Here is an 18,086-nt window from a genome sequence, read left to right as displayed (position 1 = left end):
CATGGAGCTGGAGGCCGAGCTCATGAGGCCGGAGGACGGCCATGGAGCCAGAGGCTGAGCTCATGAGGCCGGAGGTCGGCCATGGAGCTGGAGGCCGAGCTCATGAGGCCGGAGGTCGGCCATGGAGCTGGAGGCCGAGCTCATGAGGCCGGAGGTCGGCCATGGAGTTGGAGGCCGAGCTCATGAGGCCGGAGGTCGGCCATGGAGCTGGAGGCCGAGCTGATGAGGCTGGAGGTCGGCCATGGAGCTGGAGGCCGAGCTCATGAGGCCAGAAGTCGGCCATAGAGCTGGAGGGCGAGCTCATGAGGCCGGACGTCGGCCATAGAGCTGGAGGCCGAGCTCATGAGGCCGGAGGTCGGCCATGGAGTTGGAGGCGGAGCTCATCAGGCCGGAGGTCGGCCATGGAGCTGGAGGCCGAGCTCATGAGGCCATCACTTTCACCATAAGATTTACCATTAGAGAATGTTCTCGTAATGGAAAGGCCATCACTTATAGTGATTCCTAATGATGATGACATCAGTCCTGAGTCGTGTGAAGGTAATGTACCGTTCACTCACTTACATGTATTAGAAGCATTATATGCTGGAGATTCTCTCTCGTCCTGGATAATTCATTTGGGGACAACTAATCATGTTTGTACAACCTTACAGGTGTTTGACTCGTGGGAGGAACTGAGGGGAGACGAATTACAGCTTAGAGTGGGGAACGGAGAGTCCGTCACAGCTAAAGCTTTAGGAATAGTTCGACTCCGATTTGGAAATAAATATTTGATATTAGATTCAGTTTATTTTATTCCTGGGTTCTGTAGAAACCTAATTTCAGTTTCTGAATTACTTAAACAAAAATTTTCTTTATCTGTGAATGATAAAACTATGAGTGTTTCTTTAGATGGAAGATTAATATGTGATGCCTTATTATATAATGGTTTATATGTATTAACTCCTGAAAATAAATGTTCATTTAATGCTGAAATGTTTAAAGTAGCTAAACCCACATCTAATAAGAAAATTAAACTGTCTAGTGATGAACAAACCTATTTATGGCACTTAAGACTTGGTCATATAAATATAAAGAGGCTAGAGAGGCTTTCAAGGCTAGGGCCATTGAAACACCTTCAAGTGGGAACTCTGCCTGTTTGTGAATCTTGTATTGAAGGAAAAATGACCAAGCGATCTTTTGCTGGAAAAGGATTAAGAGCCACCAAACCTCTGCAACTTGTTCACTCTGACATCTGTGGACCAATGAGTGAAGCTGCGAGAGGCGGTTATGAATACTTCGTCACATTTACTGACGACTATTCTGGATATGGTTTCATTTACCTAATGCAACGAAAATCTGAAACTTTTAGTAAGTTCAAAGAATTTCGTGCTTGTGTTGAAAACCAATTGGGTAAGACTATTAAGACCTTTCGATCGGATCGGGGAGGCGAGTTCTTAGACAATGAGTTCACCGATTACTTGCTTGAGCATGGGATTGAGTCGCAATTATCGGCTCCTGGTAACCCTCAACAAAATAGGGTTGTTGAAAGGAGAAATAGAACTTTATTAGACATGGTAAGATCCATGATTAGCTACTCTTCACTTTCAACATCTTTCTGGGGTTATGCATTAAAGAATGCCATGTATATCTTAAATCAAGTTCCTTCAAAATCTGTATCCAAAACACCCACAGTACTATGGAATGGAGCACCTGAAGGTTTGCGTCACTTCCATATTTGGGGTTGTCCCGCTCATGTCTTGAAAAAGAAATCGAGCAAGCTGGAACCAAGAACAAACGTTTGTTTCTTTGTTGGTTATCCAGAAGGGACAAAAGGAGGTATATTTTATGATCCTATTGATAGGAAAACATTCGTTTCAGCTCATGCTACTTTTCTTGAAGATGATTATGTTAAAAATCATAAGCCTCGAAGTACTATTATACTCGAGGAAACTGTTAGACCAACTCCGAAGACTAACGTCCAAGGGGATCCATCTCCACCTACAATTGTTGTGAGAGTGGGAGATGAAGAAGAAAACACAAATGTTGGTCCAAATGCTACACTGCATCGTCGTAGTGGGAGGGTCTCTAGAGAGCCCGACCGATATCTTGGTTTTGAAGCAAACGCCGTTGCCTTGGATGCGAACGACGACGACCCTGTGTCATTTAAAGACGCCATGGTCGACTTGGACAAAGAAAATTGGCTACAAGCCATGAATCTAGAGATAGAGTCTATGCACTCGAACTCAGTCTGGACTCTTGTAGATGCACCCGAACAAATTAGACCGATTGGGTGCAAGTGGATCTATAAGAGGAAGAAAGGAGCTGATGGACAAGTCGAAACATTTAAGGCTAGACTTGTGGCTAAGGGTTTTACCCAAAGAGAAGGAATCGACTACGACGAAACCTTCTCTCCTGTAGCCATGTTTAAATCCATCAGAATTCTTCTGGCCATTGCCGCTCATTACGATTATGAGATTTGGCAAATGGACGTAAAGATGGCATTCTTGAATGGCTATCTGGAAGAAGAAATCTATATGGCTCAACCAGACGGATTCATAGAAAAGGGTCAAGAGCACAAGGTTTGCAAATTATTGAAGTCCATTTATGGACTCAAGCAAGCGTCTAGATCCTGGAACCAAAGGTTTGATGAGGTGATCAAGACCTATGGTTTCGAACAAAACCTTTCTGAGCCTTGTGTTTACAAGTACTCGAAGAAAGTAGTTGTTTTCTTAATCCTTTAAGTAGACGATATCCTCCTTATAGGAAGCGATATTAAAGTAATGTCTGACATAAAGGAGTGGCTGGCAAAGCAATTCCAAATGAAGGATTTGGGGAATGCTGCTTTTGTTCTAGGAATCCAAATCATTCGTGATAGGAAGAACAAACTACTAGCTCTGTCTCAAGGTACTTATATAGATAAGGTACTTTCTCGCTTCTCGATGCAAAATGCCCATGGGGTATTATTGCCAATTCGTTCAGGAAAGTTCTTGTCGAAAGAGCAGTGGCCTAAGACACCGCAAGAAGTGGAGGATATGAGTCGAGTTCCATATGCCTCAGCACTTGGGAGTCTGATGTATGCCATGTTGTGTACTAGACCCGACATATGCTATGCAGTGGGAGTTGTTAGTAGATACCAGTCAAACCCTGGTCAAGAACATTGGATAGCTGTTAAGCATATCCTAAAATATCTTAAGAGAACTAGCGACATGATGCTTGTATACACAAGTAATGACTTGGTGATACAAGGATACACTGACTCTGATTTTCAGGCAGACCGTGACATGTTGAAGTCTACGTCTGGATCAGTGTTCACTCTCAATGGAGGAGCGATTGTCTGGAGAAGCATTAAGCAATCTAGTATCGCAGACTCTACTATGGAAGCTGAATATATTGCAGCTTCCGAGGCAGCCAAAGAGGCTGTTTGGCTTAAGAATTTCTTAGCCGAACTGGAGGTAGTTCCTAAAATGAACGAGCCTGTGCAACTCCACTGTGATAACACTGGAGACATCGCAAACTCAAAGGAACCTCGCAGCCATAAGAGAGGAAAGCATATAGAACGAAAATACCACCTTATAAGAGAAATAGTTCGAAGAGGAGACGTGGCAGTCATGAAGATCTCGATGTTAGACAACACTACGGATTCAATGACAAAGGGACTATCTGAACATGTGTTCATGAAACATGTGGGAGGAATGGGCCTTAGATACATGTCACATCTTCTCTAGGTCAAAGTGGGAGATTGTTAGGAATTCTTGCCCACGAGAAGATACTTATGTAAATTCTCGTTGAAATTATTAATAAAATAAAGTTTGACATTTATTATCTATTTGAATTGAAAGCGTTATTTCTTATTTAATGAGATTTATTAAACATTCATTATTCCATAGCCTCCGTATCTAACTGAGTCACGTGCTGGACACCTGAGTTCGGGCGGTGTGCTAAAACATGGTCGATGACTTATATACGCCTGGAAAACTATATCTAAAGTCATATATGTGGAACACATGGGTGAAGGCTGATCACTATGTGGGAGCATTCTACACTTGCGGTAAGTGTACGACCCGGACAGGTCTTGGTGTAGATGTGTCGTTTAAGGACCGTTACGACACACTAACCGAGGCCACTATGATGGTCACAGTGAGACATGATCTAAATCCTGACGTGATCATGGACACTGGGTTATGTTACTGAGCTCTTTGACTCATTCGCTAAAAGGCTATTCATGCTAATCACAGCTTATGTCTTGGGAGTTTTCTTAGAGCATAATTCGAGTGGGAAATAATTTACAGATACGGAATCCAGCCTTCCTGAAAGAAGGTTAATGTTCTCTCACCTAAGGGTTGATTCCAGAACCGATAGATTGCGCGCACTTTCGAAGTAAGTAACGTTCGAAAGAATCTTTCGCTGGGGAAGCAACAATGCTTAGGGCTGATATGTATCAAGAGAAGTATAACGGAAAAAATTGACTTCTCTTGACACGGGTTGAACCTGGAGGATCTTGATCACGAACTGACTATATCAGTGGACACTCGTCACGATGAGTAAATATAATTCTAGTATAAAGGAGAGTTCAGTCTTGGCTTACAAGGTGGAGTATTTGACCAAGATTAGACGAATCGATGGACTAAAGAGAAAGGACTATTTCGTCTTTTTCATCGGATTTGTTAACTTCTATTACTAGGTTCATAGTCCCCGATTCGGCTCCGATAAAGGCGGATAAGAACTTTCGTATAATAATGTTTATCATTATTAATCTCACTTGCTGTAATTGTGATTGACAACATTAATTCTGGAAAACGGGTATTCGCAGAATTAAATAAATATTTATGGTAGAATTGTTTATTTATTGTTTGATCAAGTAATTAAACAATTATTAATTATTTGTTTATTGTTGGACCCAGTAAATAAATAAATAATTGGGTTTTAAGCAATTGGGCCTTGCACAAAATATGAAAATCGGATTTGAGAAATTTTGGCACTAGGGTTTGCGCAAATCCCCCCTTGGCCGTGTGCCTAAAATTCGAAATTTCTGTTGTCGGCCCGTCTAGGGCCGACGAGGACAAAGGCATCTCTTCGACCCGCGTGGCTGGTGCGAGGTCTTGAACGACGAAACCCTGACCCAACCAGGGGCCGGCTCAAACCAATGGCCAAGTCAAAAGCCTTGCCCGGCCATTGGTCGAGTCAATGGCTCACTCGGCCATTGGCCGAGCCAATGGCTCACTCGGCCATTGGGCAGTTCACTCGGCCATTGGCCGAGTGAAACCTCCAGCAGTTCACTCGGCCAATGGCCGAGTGAACCTTCCAGCCGCCCAGGCAGTTCACTCGGCCATTGGCCGAGTGAACCTTCCAGCAGTTCACTCGGCCAATGGCCGAGTGAACCTTCCAGCTGCCCATGCAGTTCACTCGGCCATTGGCCGAGTGAACCTTCCAGCAGTTCACTCGGCCAATGGCCAAGTGAACCTCAGCCGGCCCAAGCTTTTCACTCGGCCAATGGCCGAGTGAACCTCACCACCATGTTCACTCGGCCATTGGCCGACCCAACCATTGAAGGGGTCAAATGGCCGACTCAAGCATGCTCACTCGGCCAATGGGTCTTCAAACCACCTCTTGGTCGCCTATAAATACAAGGGTCCCTCCCTTGTTCCAGGTAATCCATTCTTGAGTACTAAAACGCTGTCGAACTCGTTCCTCGCTCGTTTCTCTCAAGTCTCGGCCTCTAAACACTTAAACCCTCTATATCCACCTCAATCCTACTAATGTTGAGCGTCGGAGAGGTTAACAAAGGCACCCCCTCTGTTTCCCCTTTGTAGTTCACACCTCTTTCTGCTTGCTTTTCAGGTGTCCGGACGAGATTAACACCACCAACATCTAAGGGACGGCTTGGGATACCGAGCCCGACACGCTCGAGCCGAAGTGAGACCACTTGGTCTGGCCTTGGGTCTAACCACTTTGGGCTCCTAAATAGTTGTCCGAAAAACAGCGACAACATTTTGGCGCTAGAAGGAGGGGACCACCAACCTTAGCACGCTCTCCCGTCCATTCCACACTTTCACCACTCTTACGACTCTCGAGAGATGAGTCACCTACCCACCACCTCCGTGGGTACACGAGCGATGAGCTCGAGGTACGGTCTCCGACACCTCGCAAACCGTCTTGAAGGGCAACCTCGCGATAGCGAGAGCCAGCCCCAAGACCTGGTGAATGACCCCGAGGCCGAACTCCGAGAGGACACGGCCCGGTGGCTTGCGAAGCTCCTTGACCGTCCCGGCGTTGACGGCTCACTCATCGCCAATCTCCTCGGCTACGACGTCGAGGATCGATCCGCTCAAGACGACTCCGACCCCGACTACGTGGGGGAGTCAAGGACCAATGAGGCAACTCCTAGCCTCGCTCAAACACGGCCCGAGAGGGCCGATGGTGCGTTGGCCGATCCTTTGCACCCGGCGCGACGACAAGCACGGTCACAGTCCCGAGGACTCGCCCCCTCGGTTTCAAGAGGTGGCCGGACACGGCCCCTTGCCGAGGAGAGAGCGACTCTGGTTGACAATGGGGCCGATAGCCGAAGCGCTCGCCGGACACTCCGACCAAGGGCGACCTCGCCCCGCCACGCACCAAGCGTGGACCTTAGAGAGCGCTTGACGGCGCAGAGAAACTCCCTAGGGGAGGATCTCCGCCAAAGGCTCAACTCTCGGAGGGACGCGCTCCCCGCAGCGACTCTTGGCCGGCCTCGGCCCAACGTCGTGGACCAAGCGTCCAATGAGCGCCAACCGGCGACCCCTGTGGTCCCGACGGTCAGCCCTGCTAACGGGCTTGACATGGTCACAATGATTCAGAGCCTCCAAAACCAAATCATCGAGATGAGGGAATCAGGGAGGCAAAGGCCCTACGGGGGGATCGAGGAGTCATACTCTCCCTTCGCTGCTCAAATCCTCGCGCAGCCTTGCGTGGGGAACTTCAAGTTGCCATCCATCCCTCCTTATGATGGACGGACTGACCCAAACTTCCACATCCAACATTACGAGACATGGATGACAATACAAGGGCAGCCGGATGCGACCCTATGCCAAGCCTTCAGCCTGACCCTCACAGGGTCGGGCTTTGAGTGGTTCCGGAGTTTGAGTCCTGGAAGCATCCCGTCCTTCCGGGCCTTGCGAGAGGCTTTCCTCGCCCGCTTCGCCACGCTTGTAGCACAAAAGAAGTCGAAGACCCACCTCCTCTCCATTCGGCAAGGGAGAGACGAAACATTGAGACAATACCTCGCTCGCTTCACCGAGGAGTCTCACAAAGTCGAGGGGTTCGACGACAAGGACGCCATCACGGCGATCACCGAGGGAGTTCGCACGAGCGACTTCCTCAAGTCCATTGTTGGGCAAGTCCCGCGAGACATGGCGGAGCTGATGACGAGAGCCCGCGCGTATATGGGAATCGAAGACTATCTCGATGGCCGAGACGGCCGGAAGTCAGGGGGACAAGGTAGTCGCCACCGCGACGACCAGGACGAAGATCGTCCCGACCCTCGGAGGAAGAGGAGCAAGGGAGGCCGGACCCCTAACGGTCGCCCCCTCCCCGGTCCAAGATCGTCACACGTTGATAGCTTCCGAGCGTTATCGACGTACACCCCTCTGAACACCCCGCAAGAGCGGATCCTAGCTCTGCACCGTGACAAGCTAGGAAGTCCGGCTCCTCTCGCAAAGGATCCCGCGAAGAGGGATCGAAACAAGTTCTGTGAGTACCACCAGGATCACGGGCATTTGACGTCAGAGTGTTATCATCTCAGGCGTCAGATCGAGGCCCTGATTCAAGACGGGAAACTAAAAGAGTATATCCTGAGAACGGTCGGGGCGGCCGCGGGGCACAGAGAGCACCCGCGGCAAGAAAGGAAGGGTCCGGCGACGGCGAATGTCACAGACCAAATGGCGAACCAAGGACCGGGGAACTCACAATTGCACATCGTGGGCTCGATCATGGGTGGCACGGAGTTCGGAGACTCGAGCACGCAAAGGAAGAAATACGTGCGCGAAGTTTCCCAGGGGAAAATAGCGCACTACATCAACCACACGTACGAGGCTCCTCCTCCAGCCCCGTTCGAGTCCATGTTCCTCACCGGCAAAGAGGCAGCGCGTGTGCTCCACCCGCACAATGACGCGATAGTCGTCTCCGCACCGGTCGCAAACAACCTTGTCCTAAGAATCCTAATCGACAATGGAAGCTCTGCCGACATAATCTTCAAATTGGCGCTGGAAAGAATGAAGCTATCCGGAATGGGACCGACCCCGGTCTCGACCCCACTCTTCAGCTTCTCCGGGGAAAGGGTCATGACGGAGGGAACCATCGACCTCCCGGTCACCTTCGAAACACCAGAGGGGCTCGAGGTCACTCGCATCGTATCCTTCCTAGTTGTGAACCAGCCCTCGGCATACAACATCATCATCGGCCGCCCGACTCTCAACCGGCTGAAGGCCATAACGTCCACCTATCACGTGATGATGAAGTTCCCAACTGAGAAGGGGATTGCCATCATGTTGGGAGACCAATCGATGGCGAGGACGTGCTACATCCAAGGCGTGGACAGGAAAGGGAAGGAAAAGATGGTGAGCACCATCCTCTAGCTCGGTCAAGCTGCAGAAGCTGGCATTGCAGTGGAAGCCCGCTCCCGTTTCTCATTATGTCATTTTATTTCCAGTTTTAAGACAATCTCGAATTTCAATAAGGCCAATGGTCTAGGGATGTAATTTTTTACTATTCCTACATGGTAATTAGATTACATTTCACCTCGAAGTCTTTATCTTGTTGCATTATAATTTCTAGTCTCCTCTACGAGTACACGAGAAACTCGGGGGCCTAATGTGAAACAATGCTCAACGAAACTAGAGCTCACTCGCTCAACAAAAAAAAACAACTCAAAAACAAAAACAAAAGTATAACAAAGTCTCAAGGGGCCAATGGTTAGGCCGGAGGTCCCAAGGAAAGACTTATCACGTAACTCCTCGTGCAGGCTCTACATGAGTCCTCGAGTTGAGTCCGAGTCCACGAGTTGACTGATACTCCTCGTGTCGACTCTCCACGTAACTCCTCGAGATGAGTACGTCCCTCGAGTCGAGTTCGAGTCCACGAGTCGATTAATACTCCTCGTGCTGACTCCACATGTCTCCTCGAGATGAGTTCATTCCTCGAGTCGAGTCCGAGTCCGCGAGTCGACCGATACTCGTCGCGCCGACTTTTCACGTAACCCCTCGTGCGGGCTCTACGTGAGTCCTCGAGTTGAGTCCGAGTCCACGGGTTGACGGATACTCCTCGTGCCGACTCTCCACGTAACTCCTCGAGATGAGTACGTCCCTCGAGTCGAGTTCGAGTCCACGAGTCGATTGATACTCCTCGTGCCGACTCCACATGTCTCCTCGAGATGAGTTCATTGCTCGAGTCGAGTCCGAGTCCGCGAGTCGACTGATACTCCTTGTGCCGACTCTTCACGTAACTCCTCGTGCAGGCTCTACATGAGTCCTCGAGTTAAGTCCCGAGTCTACGACTCGACTGATACTCGTCGTGCCGACTCTTCACGTAACTCCTCGTGCAGGCTGTACATGAGTCCTCGAGTTGAGTCCCGAGTCCGCGCTCGCCGCCCAGCTCGTGATCCGAAAGGCAGCAAGTTTCAAATGGGTTTCAAAGGCTCGCGCCCACCGGACGTATCTGGTCTAGCCAGCATCCACGGAAAACCCGGTCACACAAACGTGACACCAAGGCCCCCCGAGGCCCAAGTCGTGCTAATCGATCACGCCTTCATTGATAGGTCGAGAAAATAAGCCACGCACAATAAAGTCGTGCTAATCGATCACGCCTTCGTTGGTGGGTCGAGAAAATAAGCCACGCACAATAAAGTCGTGCTAATCGATCACGCCTTCGTTGGTGGGTCGAGAAAATAAGCCACGCACAATAAAGTCGTGCTAATCGATCACGCCTTCATTGGTGGGTCGAGAAAATAAGCCACGCACAATAAAGTCGTGCTAATCGATCACGCCTTCATTGGTAGGTCGAGAAAATAAGCCACGCACAAAAAAGTCGTGGTAATCGATCTCGCCTTCATTGGTGGGTCGAGAAAATAAGCCACGCATAATAAAGTCGTGCTAATCGATCACACCTTCATTGGTGGGTCGAGAAAATAAGCCACGCACAATAAAGTCGTGCTAATCGATCACGCCTTCATTGGTGGGTCGAGAAAATAAGCCACGCATAATAAAGTAGTGCTAATCGATCACGCCTTCATTGGTGGGTCGAGAAAATAAGCCACGCACAGTAAAGTCGTGCTAATCGATCACGCCTTCATTGGTGGGTCGAGAAAATAAGCCACGCATAATAAAGTCGTGCTAATCGATCACGCCTTCGTTGGTGGGTCGAGAAAATAAGCCAAGCACAATAAAGTCGTGCTAATCGATCACGCCTTCATTGGTGGGTTGAGAAAATAAGCCACGCACAACAAAGTCGTGCTAATCGATCATGCCTTCGTTGGTGGGTCGAGAAAATAAGCCACGCACAATAAAGTCGTGCTAATCGATCACGCCTTCATTGGTGGGTCGAGAAAATAAGCCACGCATAATAAAGTCGTGCTAATCGATCACGCCTTCATTGGTGGGTCCAGAAAATAAGCCACGCACAATAAAGTCGTGCTAATCGATCACGCCTTCATTGGTAGGTCGAGAAAATAAGCCGCGCACAGTAAAGTCGTGCCAATCGATCACGCCTTCGTTGGTAGGTCGAGAAAATAAGCCGCGCACAGTAAAGCCGTGCAAATCGATCACGCCTTTATTGGTAGGTCAAGAAAATGAGCCACGCACGATCAACTCGGAACAAAAGCCGTCCCTTGCGGTGCACATAAGTCGTCCCTCGCGACGCAATAAAGCCGTCCCTTGCGACGCAATAAAGCCGTCCCTCGTGACGCACAAAGGCCGTCACTCGCGGCGCGCAAAGGCCGTTCCCCATGACGTAAACCCGAGAGCGTTCATCCTGTATCCGCGTAAAAGCCTAGATTTTGAGTTTCCACTCGACCTACGCTCGACCGGAAACTCGGGGGGCTAATGTAGTCGGCCCGTCAAGGGCCGACGAGGACAAAGGCATCTCTTCGACCCGCGTGGCTGGTGCGAGGTCTTGAACGACGAAGCCCTGACCCAACCAGGGGCTGGCCCAAACCAATGGCCAAGTCAAAAGCCTTGCCCGGCCATTGGTCGAGTCAATGGCTCACTCGGCCATTGGCCGAGCCAATGGCTCACTCGGCCATTGGGCAGTTCACTCGGCCATTGGCCGAGTGAACCTTCCAGCCGCCCAGGCAGTTCACTCGGCCATTGGCCGAGTGAACCTTCCAGCAGTTCACTCGGCCAATGGCCGAGTGAACCTTCCAGCCGCCCAGGCAGTTCACTCGGCCATTGGCCGAGTGAACCTTCCAGCAGTTCACTCGGCCAATGGCCGAGTGAACCTTCCAGCTTCCCATGCAGTTCACTCGGCCATTGGCCGAGTGAACCTTCCAGCAGTTCACTCGGCCAATGGCTGAGTGAACCTCAGCCGGCCTAAGCTTTTAACTCGGCCAATGGCCGAGTGAACCTCACCACCATGTTCACTCAGCCATTGGCCGACCCAACCATTGAAGGGGTCAAATGGCCGACTCAAGCATGCTCACTCGGCCAATGCGTCTTCAAACCACCTCTTGGCCGCCTATAAATACAAGGGTCCCTCCCTTGACCCAGGTAATCCATTCTTGAGTACTGAAACGCTGTCGAACTCGTACCTCGCTCGTTTCTCTCAAGTCTCGGCCTCTAAACACTTAAACCCTCTATATTAACCTCAATCCTACTAATGTTGAGCGTCGGAGAGGTTAACAGAGGCACCCCCTCTGTTTCCCCTTTGTAGTTCACACCTCTTTCTGCTTGCTTTTCAGGTGCCCGGACGAGATTAACACCACCAACAGCTAAGGGACGGCTTGGGATAACGAGCACGACACGCTCGAGCCGAAGTGAGACCACTTGGTCTAGCCTTGGGTCTAACCACTTTGGGCTCCTAAATAGTTGTCCGAAAAACAGCGACAACAATTTATAATATTGGTATTTACCAATATTTTCTCTTTAGATGTTTAAATAAAGGAGAGAGAAAAATATAAGATATTGTCCTATATTTTCTCCTTATTTAAAGGAAAGTATTTAGGAGAATATTTTGGAGAATAATATGTTGTCGCAGTTTTTCGGACAACGATTTAGGAGTCGCAGACGGTCAGACCCACGGCCGGACCAAGTGATCTCGTCTCGACTCGAGCGTGTCGGACTTGGTATCCCAAGTCGTCCCTTAGCTGTCTGTGGTATCTGTCTCGTCTAGGCACCGGAAAAGCAAGCAGAAAAGGTGTGAACTACAAACGGGAAACAGAGGGGTTGCTTCTGTTTACCTCTCCGACGCTCAACATTAGTAGGATTGAGGTGGTTTGTAGAGGGTTTAGTGTTTAGGGGTGGAGACTTGAGAGAAACGAGCGAGGTACGTGTTCGACAGCGTTTCAGTACTCAAATCCGGATTACCTGGACTAGGGGAGCGGCCCCTGTATCTATACGCCACCAAGGGGCGTTATGGGCAACCCCTTGGCCGAGAATCAGCCTTGGCCCGGCCATTGGCCGAGGCTGGCCCTTGGGCCGGCCAATGGCCGAGGCTATTTGGGCCGGCCATTGGCCGAGGCTGGCCCTAGGGCCGGCCAATAGCCGGGGATAGCTCGGGTCGGCCATTGGCCGAGGCTGGCCTTTGGGCCGGCCAATGGCCGAGGCTGTTTGGGCCGGCCATTGGCCGAGGCTGGCCCTAGGGCCGGCCAATGGCCGGGAGTAGCTTGGGTCGGCCATTGGTCGAGGCTGGCCTCTGGGCCGGCCAATGGCCGAGGCTGTTCGGGCCGGCCATTGGCCGAGGCTGGCCCTAGGGCCGGCCAATGGCCGGGAGTAGCTTGAGTCGGCCATTGGCCGAGGCTGGCCTCTGGGCCGGCCAATGGCCGAGGCTGTTTGGGCCGGCCATTGGCCGAGGCTGGCCCTAGGGCCGGCCAATGGCCGGGAGTAGCTTGGGTCGGCCATTGGCCGAGGCTGGCCTCTGGGCCGGCCAATGGCCGAGGCTGTTTGGGCCGGCCATTGGCCGAGGCTGGCCCTAGGGACGGCCAATGGCCGGGGCGAGCTGTCGGGACGCGTTTGACGTCGCTTCTCCTCCGTTCGGCCGCTATCGGGGTCGGGCCGATAACATAATATATTCTCCTTTATTATCACTAAATAAATTATTCTCTATTTAAATAAAAGAATAATATCCCATAGATATTGATCTGATGAATGAGAGAAAAAGTAGGATTCACTTGTTGAGATCCAAGGGCCTAGATTAAATCCTCTAGTGTGAACACAATAAAAGGAAATAAAATATTCTGGAAGATTCCATGAATATCTCCTTTTACTACTATAAATAGGGGTTCATGAGAAGGCAAAAATAAGCATTTTTTTAAAGCAATTTTTGAGAGAAATTTCGTGCAACCAAGCCCTCCCTTGGCCTTTCACTTCTGCTTCTCTTCCCCTCGGAAATTCGTTTCCATTCTTAGTAAAATAAGAGAGATCTCGAAACACCTAGTTTCGTGATCTAGTGAGAGACTGTGCCCACTCATCTTTCTTATTCGTCTCGGAGATTACATTTCGGAAGACTAAGGTGTCATCACATCGAGTCCTTGAAGTAGAGTCCCTTATTTGATCGTATGGTGGCTTGTACGTTCAAGACGAAGACGGATTGTGAAAGCTTTCAGTTCCTGAACCAAAAATCAATGTAAGTACTTATTTACTCTTGTTTCGGTTGCTTGACTTATATGCTCTCTTATAATTTTTAATTAACGTAAATCTAGATCTTGTCATATAATCATTGAACTAATTAGCTCATGATTAGCGTAATTAATTACTTTTCCGCATTTATATGGTTGTATGGGGGAATCATTCCCGACAAGCACATCGTTAGGGACGGTTTTTGTGTTGCTTGTATGAGAGCACGCAGATTTGTCATCGAGGCTTGTGAGTCTACCATTGTCCGGTGACTCAAGAGGTTGTGCATGTTTGGCACGAGGACTTCAAGTCGACTCGTGGGCCTGTGACTCAACTCGAGGAGTTATATGAAGAGTCAACACGAGGAGTAGCTAGTCGACTTGTGGACTCAGGAACTCAACTCGAGGAGTGTGTTGTCGCACAAAAATGAACAACTATTTAAAACCTCGGGCGGTTCGATCCAAGGCCGGACCAAGTGATCGCACCCGGGCCAAGAGTGTGAACTCGATAGTCTCGAGCTAGGGTTTTCTCCGATCAACCCACCTCTCGGGAGAGGTAGTGGGTGAGGAGGAGGAGTGACCGTGCCTTGGTTGTCGGCTGCCTACGTACCCGTGCGTGGGATCAGGTCAGAACGTAGTTCAAGCGTGTGTGACGCAGTATGAGGTGCGGAGCCTTGGTGGAGAGGCGTGCTCGACGAAGGAGACGAGGCGCGGAGGAGTCCTCGGTGACGTCTCAGAACTTCGGAGATCGCGTATGCGAGAGAGAATGTGTGTTTTCTATCTTTTGGAGATGTGGAAGACTCTAAGTCAAGAGTTCCTTGTTGTGGCGGAGATTCCGGACGCGTAGGCGATTCCTAGTTGGAAATGCCGAACGCGTAGGCGATTTCTTGTCAGAAATGGTGGACGCGTCTAGGGTGCTAGACGCGTAGGCGATTTTCAGTCGAAACCATTAGAGCACTCGTGGGCTCAAGATTAATCGTTCGATCAAGAGAGGCGGCGCACGGGAGTCCCCGGAAAGCGCTTCAGAATCTCTGAGAACGAGAAATCGAGGAGAATCTGCTTCAGGCCAAGGATGGCATCCAGAGAAGCAGAGAGAAGTCTCAAGTTCCTTGAGAAAGAATGGGATTGAATTGGATGGCTTTCCCCTCAATGGGAGGGGGTTTATATAGGTGTTTGGGGGCCTTAGAAGGCTTCTTTTTCGTCCATGTGGGACTAGGAACGCGCGCGGCATCAATTGGAGGCGCACGGAGCGCGCGGCGCTCAAAGAGCGGCGCACAACGCGCGGCGCGCGGCGCATGGGGCGTGGCGTGTGGGTCTCGAGGCTCGACTCGAGGAGCACGACTCGAGGCTCGACTCGAGGAACAACTCAAGGCTCGACTCGAGGAGCGACCCGAGGCTCGACTCGAGGAACGTGAGGATTTGGCACGAGGACTTGTCAGTCGACTCGTGACAGAAGGCTTGCCGCTCTTCAGGACCTCCGGCCTGACCATTGGCCCTTTGAACGGCGTGTCTTCTTGGCGTCTCGGGTTTTTCGAAAATGACCGACAACATTAGCCCCACAAGTTCATTGCTCGGGAGACCCCGGGCGGTGAACTTTTAGTTGTTTCTGCCGGGTGTTTGAGGAAAATAGACTTTCCAGAGCTTCACTGTTGCGAAGCCTTTGTGATTATAAAGAATACTCTCACAATTGCAAGTGCTTTTTCTCGTTGTTCCGTCTTTCTCGACACGAGTGTGTGATCGACACGCGGAGGAGGATCCAAGCGGATATGAGGCGTAGCTCAACGTGGGCGAGGCGAACGCGCTTGCGTCCGTCGCTCTAGCCCCGGAGCACATGGGATATGCACGCGCGAGTAGGGCGTGCATTTGTGTAGAGGCGTACCGGCGTATCGCGGTCAGTTGGTCTTTTGGTGAAGTCACGTTTTGTTTAAGGATATTTTCAAGCGGAGTCTGTTGGACTCGATGGTGACTAGCAGGGCAACGATCGTGTAATCGTGACCTATTTGGGGGAAGATCATGGCGTCCATCTCGGCCAGCTTGGAAGGCGACTGCACTTTTGCGTTTCGCAAAGGCGTGCTCGTTCCGAGGTCTCAGAGACGGAGGTTGATGCTGCGGGCCGATGCTTCGAGAAGGCGGAGTGGTACCTGGAGGAAGGCTCTGCCCAACCGGAGGGCTTCGACTGCTCTGGGGTCAATACTCAAAGTTTGACCGTGCACCAAGTATAAGTCGGTCTCACGGGGCATCCGCCATCCCAGCCCTGGCGACGCTTCTCCGTCTGCGTTCGGAAGATCGGTCCTTATTCCCCATACGTGAGTGCGGGTCTCTGCTTTGGCTAACCTGTTCTTCAGGTTGTTACAGGTGCTTGCTCGAGGAGCGGGACTCGACTCGAGGAGACTGACTCAAGGCTCGATTCGAGGAGCGAAGCTCGACTCGAGGAGACTGACTCAAGGCTCGACTCGAGGAGCGAAGCTCGACTCGAGGAGACCGAATCAAGTCTCAACTCAAGGAGCAAAGCTCAACCCGGGGAGCCGACTCAAGTCTCAACTCGAGGGGCTAGGCTCGACTCGGGGAGCTGACTAAAGTCTCAACTCGAGGGGCTAGGCTCGACTCAAGGAGATTGGCTGGACATTAAGGAATATGACTCTACTCGAGGAGCGATGCTCGACTCGAGCAGTATGACTCGATTCGAGGAGCAAGACTCAACTCGGGGAGAATGACTTGATGAGAGGGGTGATGCTCGACTCAAGGGGGATGACTCGAGGAGAGTGACTCGACTCGAGGAGCATGGCTCGACTCGAGGCGGGTGTGACTCGACTTGAGGAGGGTGTCTTGACTCGAGGAGCGAGGCTCGACTCAAGGAGAGTGACTCGACTTTAAGGAGCGACGCTCAACTCAAGGAGAATGACTCGACTCGAGGGGCAGGGCTCGACTCAAGGAGGGCTTCTCGACTTAAGGAGCGATGCTCGACTCGGGGAGAATGACTCGACTCAAGGAGCGAAGCTCGACTCGAGGAGAATGACTCGACTCGAGGAGCAAAGCTTGACTCGAGGAGAATGACTCGACTCGAGGAGCAAAGCTCGACTTGAGGAGAATGACTCGAGTCGAGGAGCGGGGCTCGACTCGAGGAGAATGGTTCGGTTCGAGGAGAATGACTCGACTCGAGGAAAGAAGCTCAACTCGAGGAGAATGACTTGTCTCGTGGAGCGAAGCGCGACTCGACTCGTGGAGCGAAGCTCGATTTGAGGACAGTGACTCGACTCGAGGAGCGAGGCTCGACTCGAGGAGAATAACTCGACTCAAGGAGCGATGCTCGACTCGAGGAGAAGGACTCGATTCGAGCAGCGAAGCTTGACTTCGAGGAGAATGATTCGACTCGAGGAGCAAAGCTCGACTTGAGGAGAATGACTCGATTCGAGGAGGATGTCTCGGCTCGAGGAGCGATGTCTCAGCTAGTTCAGGCCGAGCGAGGTTCTTGCTCAGAGGCGGGGTTCGCGAGTCTTTGCGAGCAGCTTCAATTAACTCGCATGGAATGGGGAGTCTCCCAAGGTGAGTGCGATTGCGCTCAGTAGGCGGTGGTGAAGGTGGCACGACCTGCGCCTTGTATGGCAGTTCAGGTGCGTTGCGATTAGTCATCATACGCAGCGCCTTGCGGTGACTCAGAGCACGTCGTTAGTGATGGCTCTGTACATTGTTTTAGGCATCGTAGGCACGTCGTGAGGGATGGCCTAGATGCGGCATGTAGGTTACTTAGGTGCGTCACGAGGGACGACTTGGTTGCGCCATGTGGGCGTCTTAAGTCGCGCCAGGTAGGCGTTTTAAGCGCGCCATGTAGGCGTCTTGGGTTGCGCCATGTAGGCGTCTTACGTGCGCCATGTAGGCGTCTTAAGTGCGCCATGTAGGCGTCCTAGGTTGCGCCATGTAGGCGTCTTACGTGCGCCATGTAGGCGTCTTAAGTGCGCCATGTAGGTGTCTTAGGTCGCGCCATGTAGGCGTCTTACGGGTTGCGCCTTTACGCGTCTTACGTGTGCCATGTAGGCGTCTTAAGTGCGCCATGTAGGCGTCTTAGGTTGCGCCATGTAGGCGTCTTACGGGTTGCGCCTTTACGCGTCTTACGTGCGCCATGTAGGCGTCTTAAGTGCGCCATGTAGGCGTCTTAGGTTGCACCATGTAGGCGTCTTACGGGTTGCGCCTTTACGCGTCTTACGTGCGCCATGTAGGCGTCTTAAGTGCTCCATGTAGGCGTCTTAGGTTGCGCCATGTAGGCGTCTTACGGGTTGCGCCTTTACGCGTCTTACGTGCGCCATGTAGGCGTCTT

The 18,086-nt window shown here is 51.0% G+C and overlaps 1 pseudogene; it reads left to right on the top strand.

The window, feature by feature from the left end:
• The first annotated feature begins 2,918 nt into the window (after positions 1 to 2,918).
• On the top strand, positions 2,919 to 3,704 carry LOC149393495 (secreted RxLR effector protein 161 pseudogene; annotated as a pseudogene).
• Positions 3,705 to 18,086: the final 14,382 nt, after the last annotated feature.

This window comes from Urtica dioica, chromosome 6 (genome assembly GCF_054948205.1).
Source record: "Urtica dioica subsp. dioica isolate 48M chromosome 6, U.dioica_male_clone48M_v1_H2, whole genome shotgun sequence".
In the NCBI taxonomy this organism is placed as follows: domain Eukaryota; kingdom Viridiplantae; phylum Streptophyta; class Magnoliopsida; order Rosales; family Urticaceae; genus Urtica; species Urtica dioica.
Note: the sequence above shows the minus strand (reverse complement) of the source record. Positions and strands in the feature narration are given on the sequence as shown.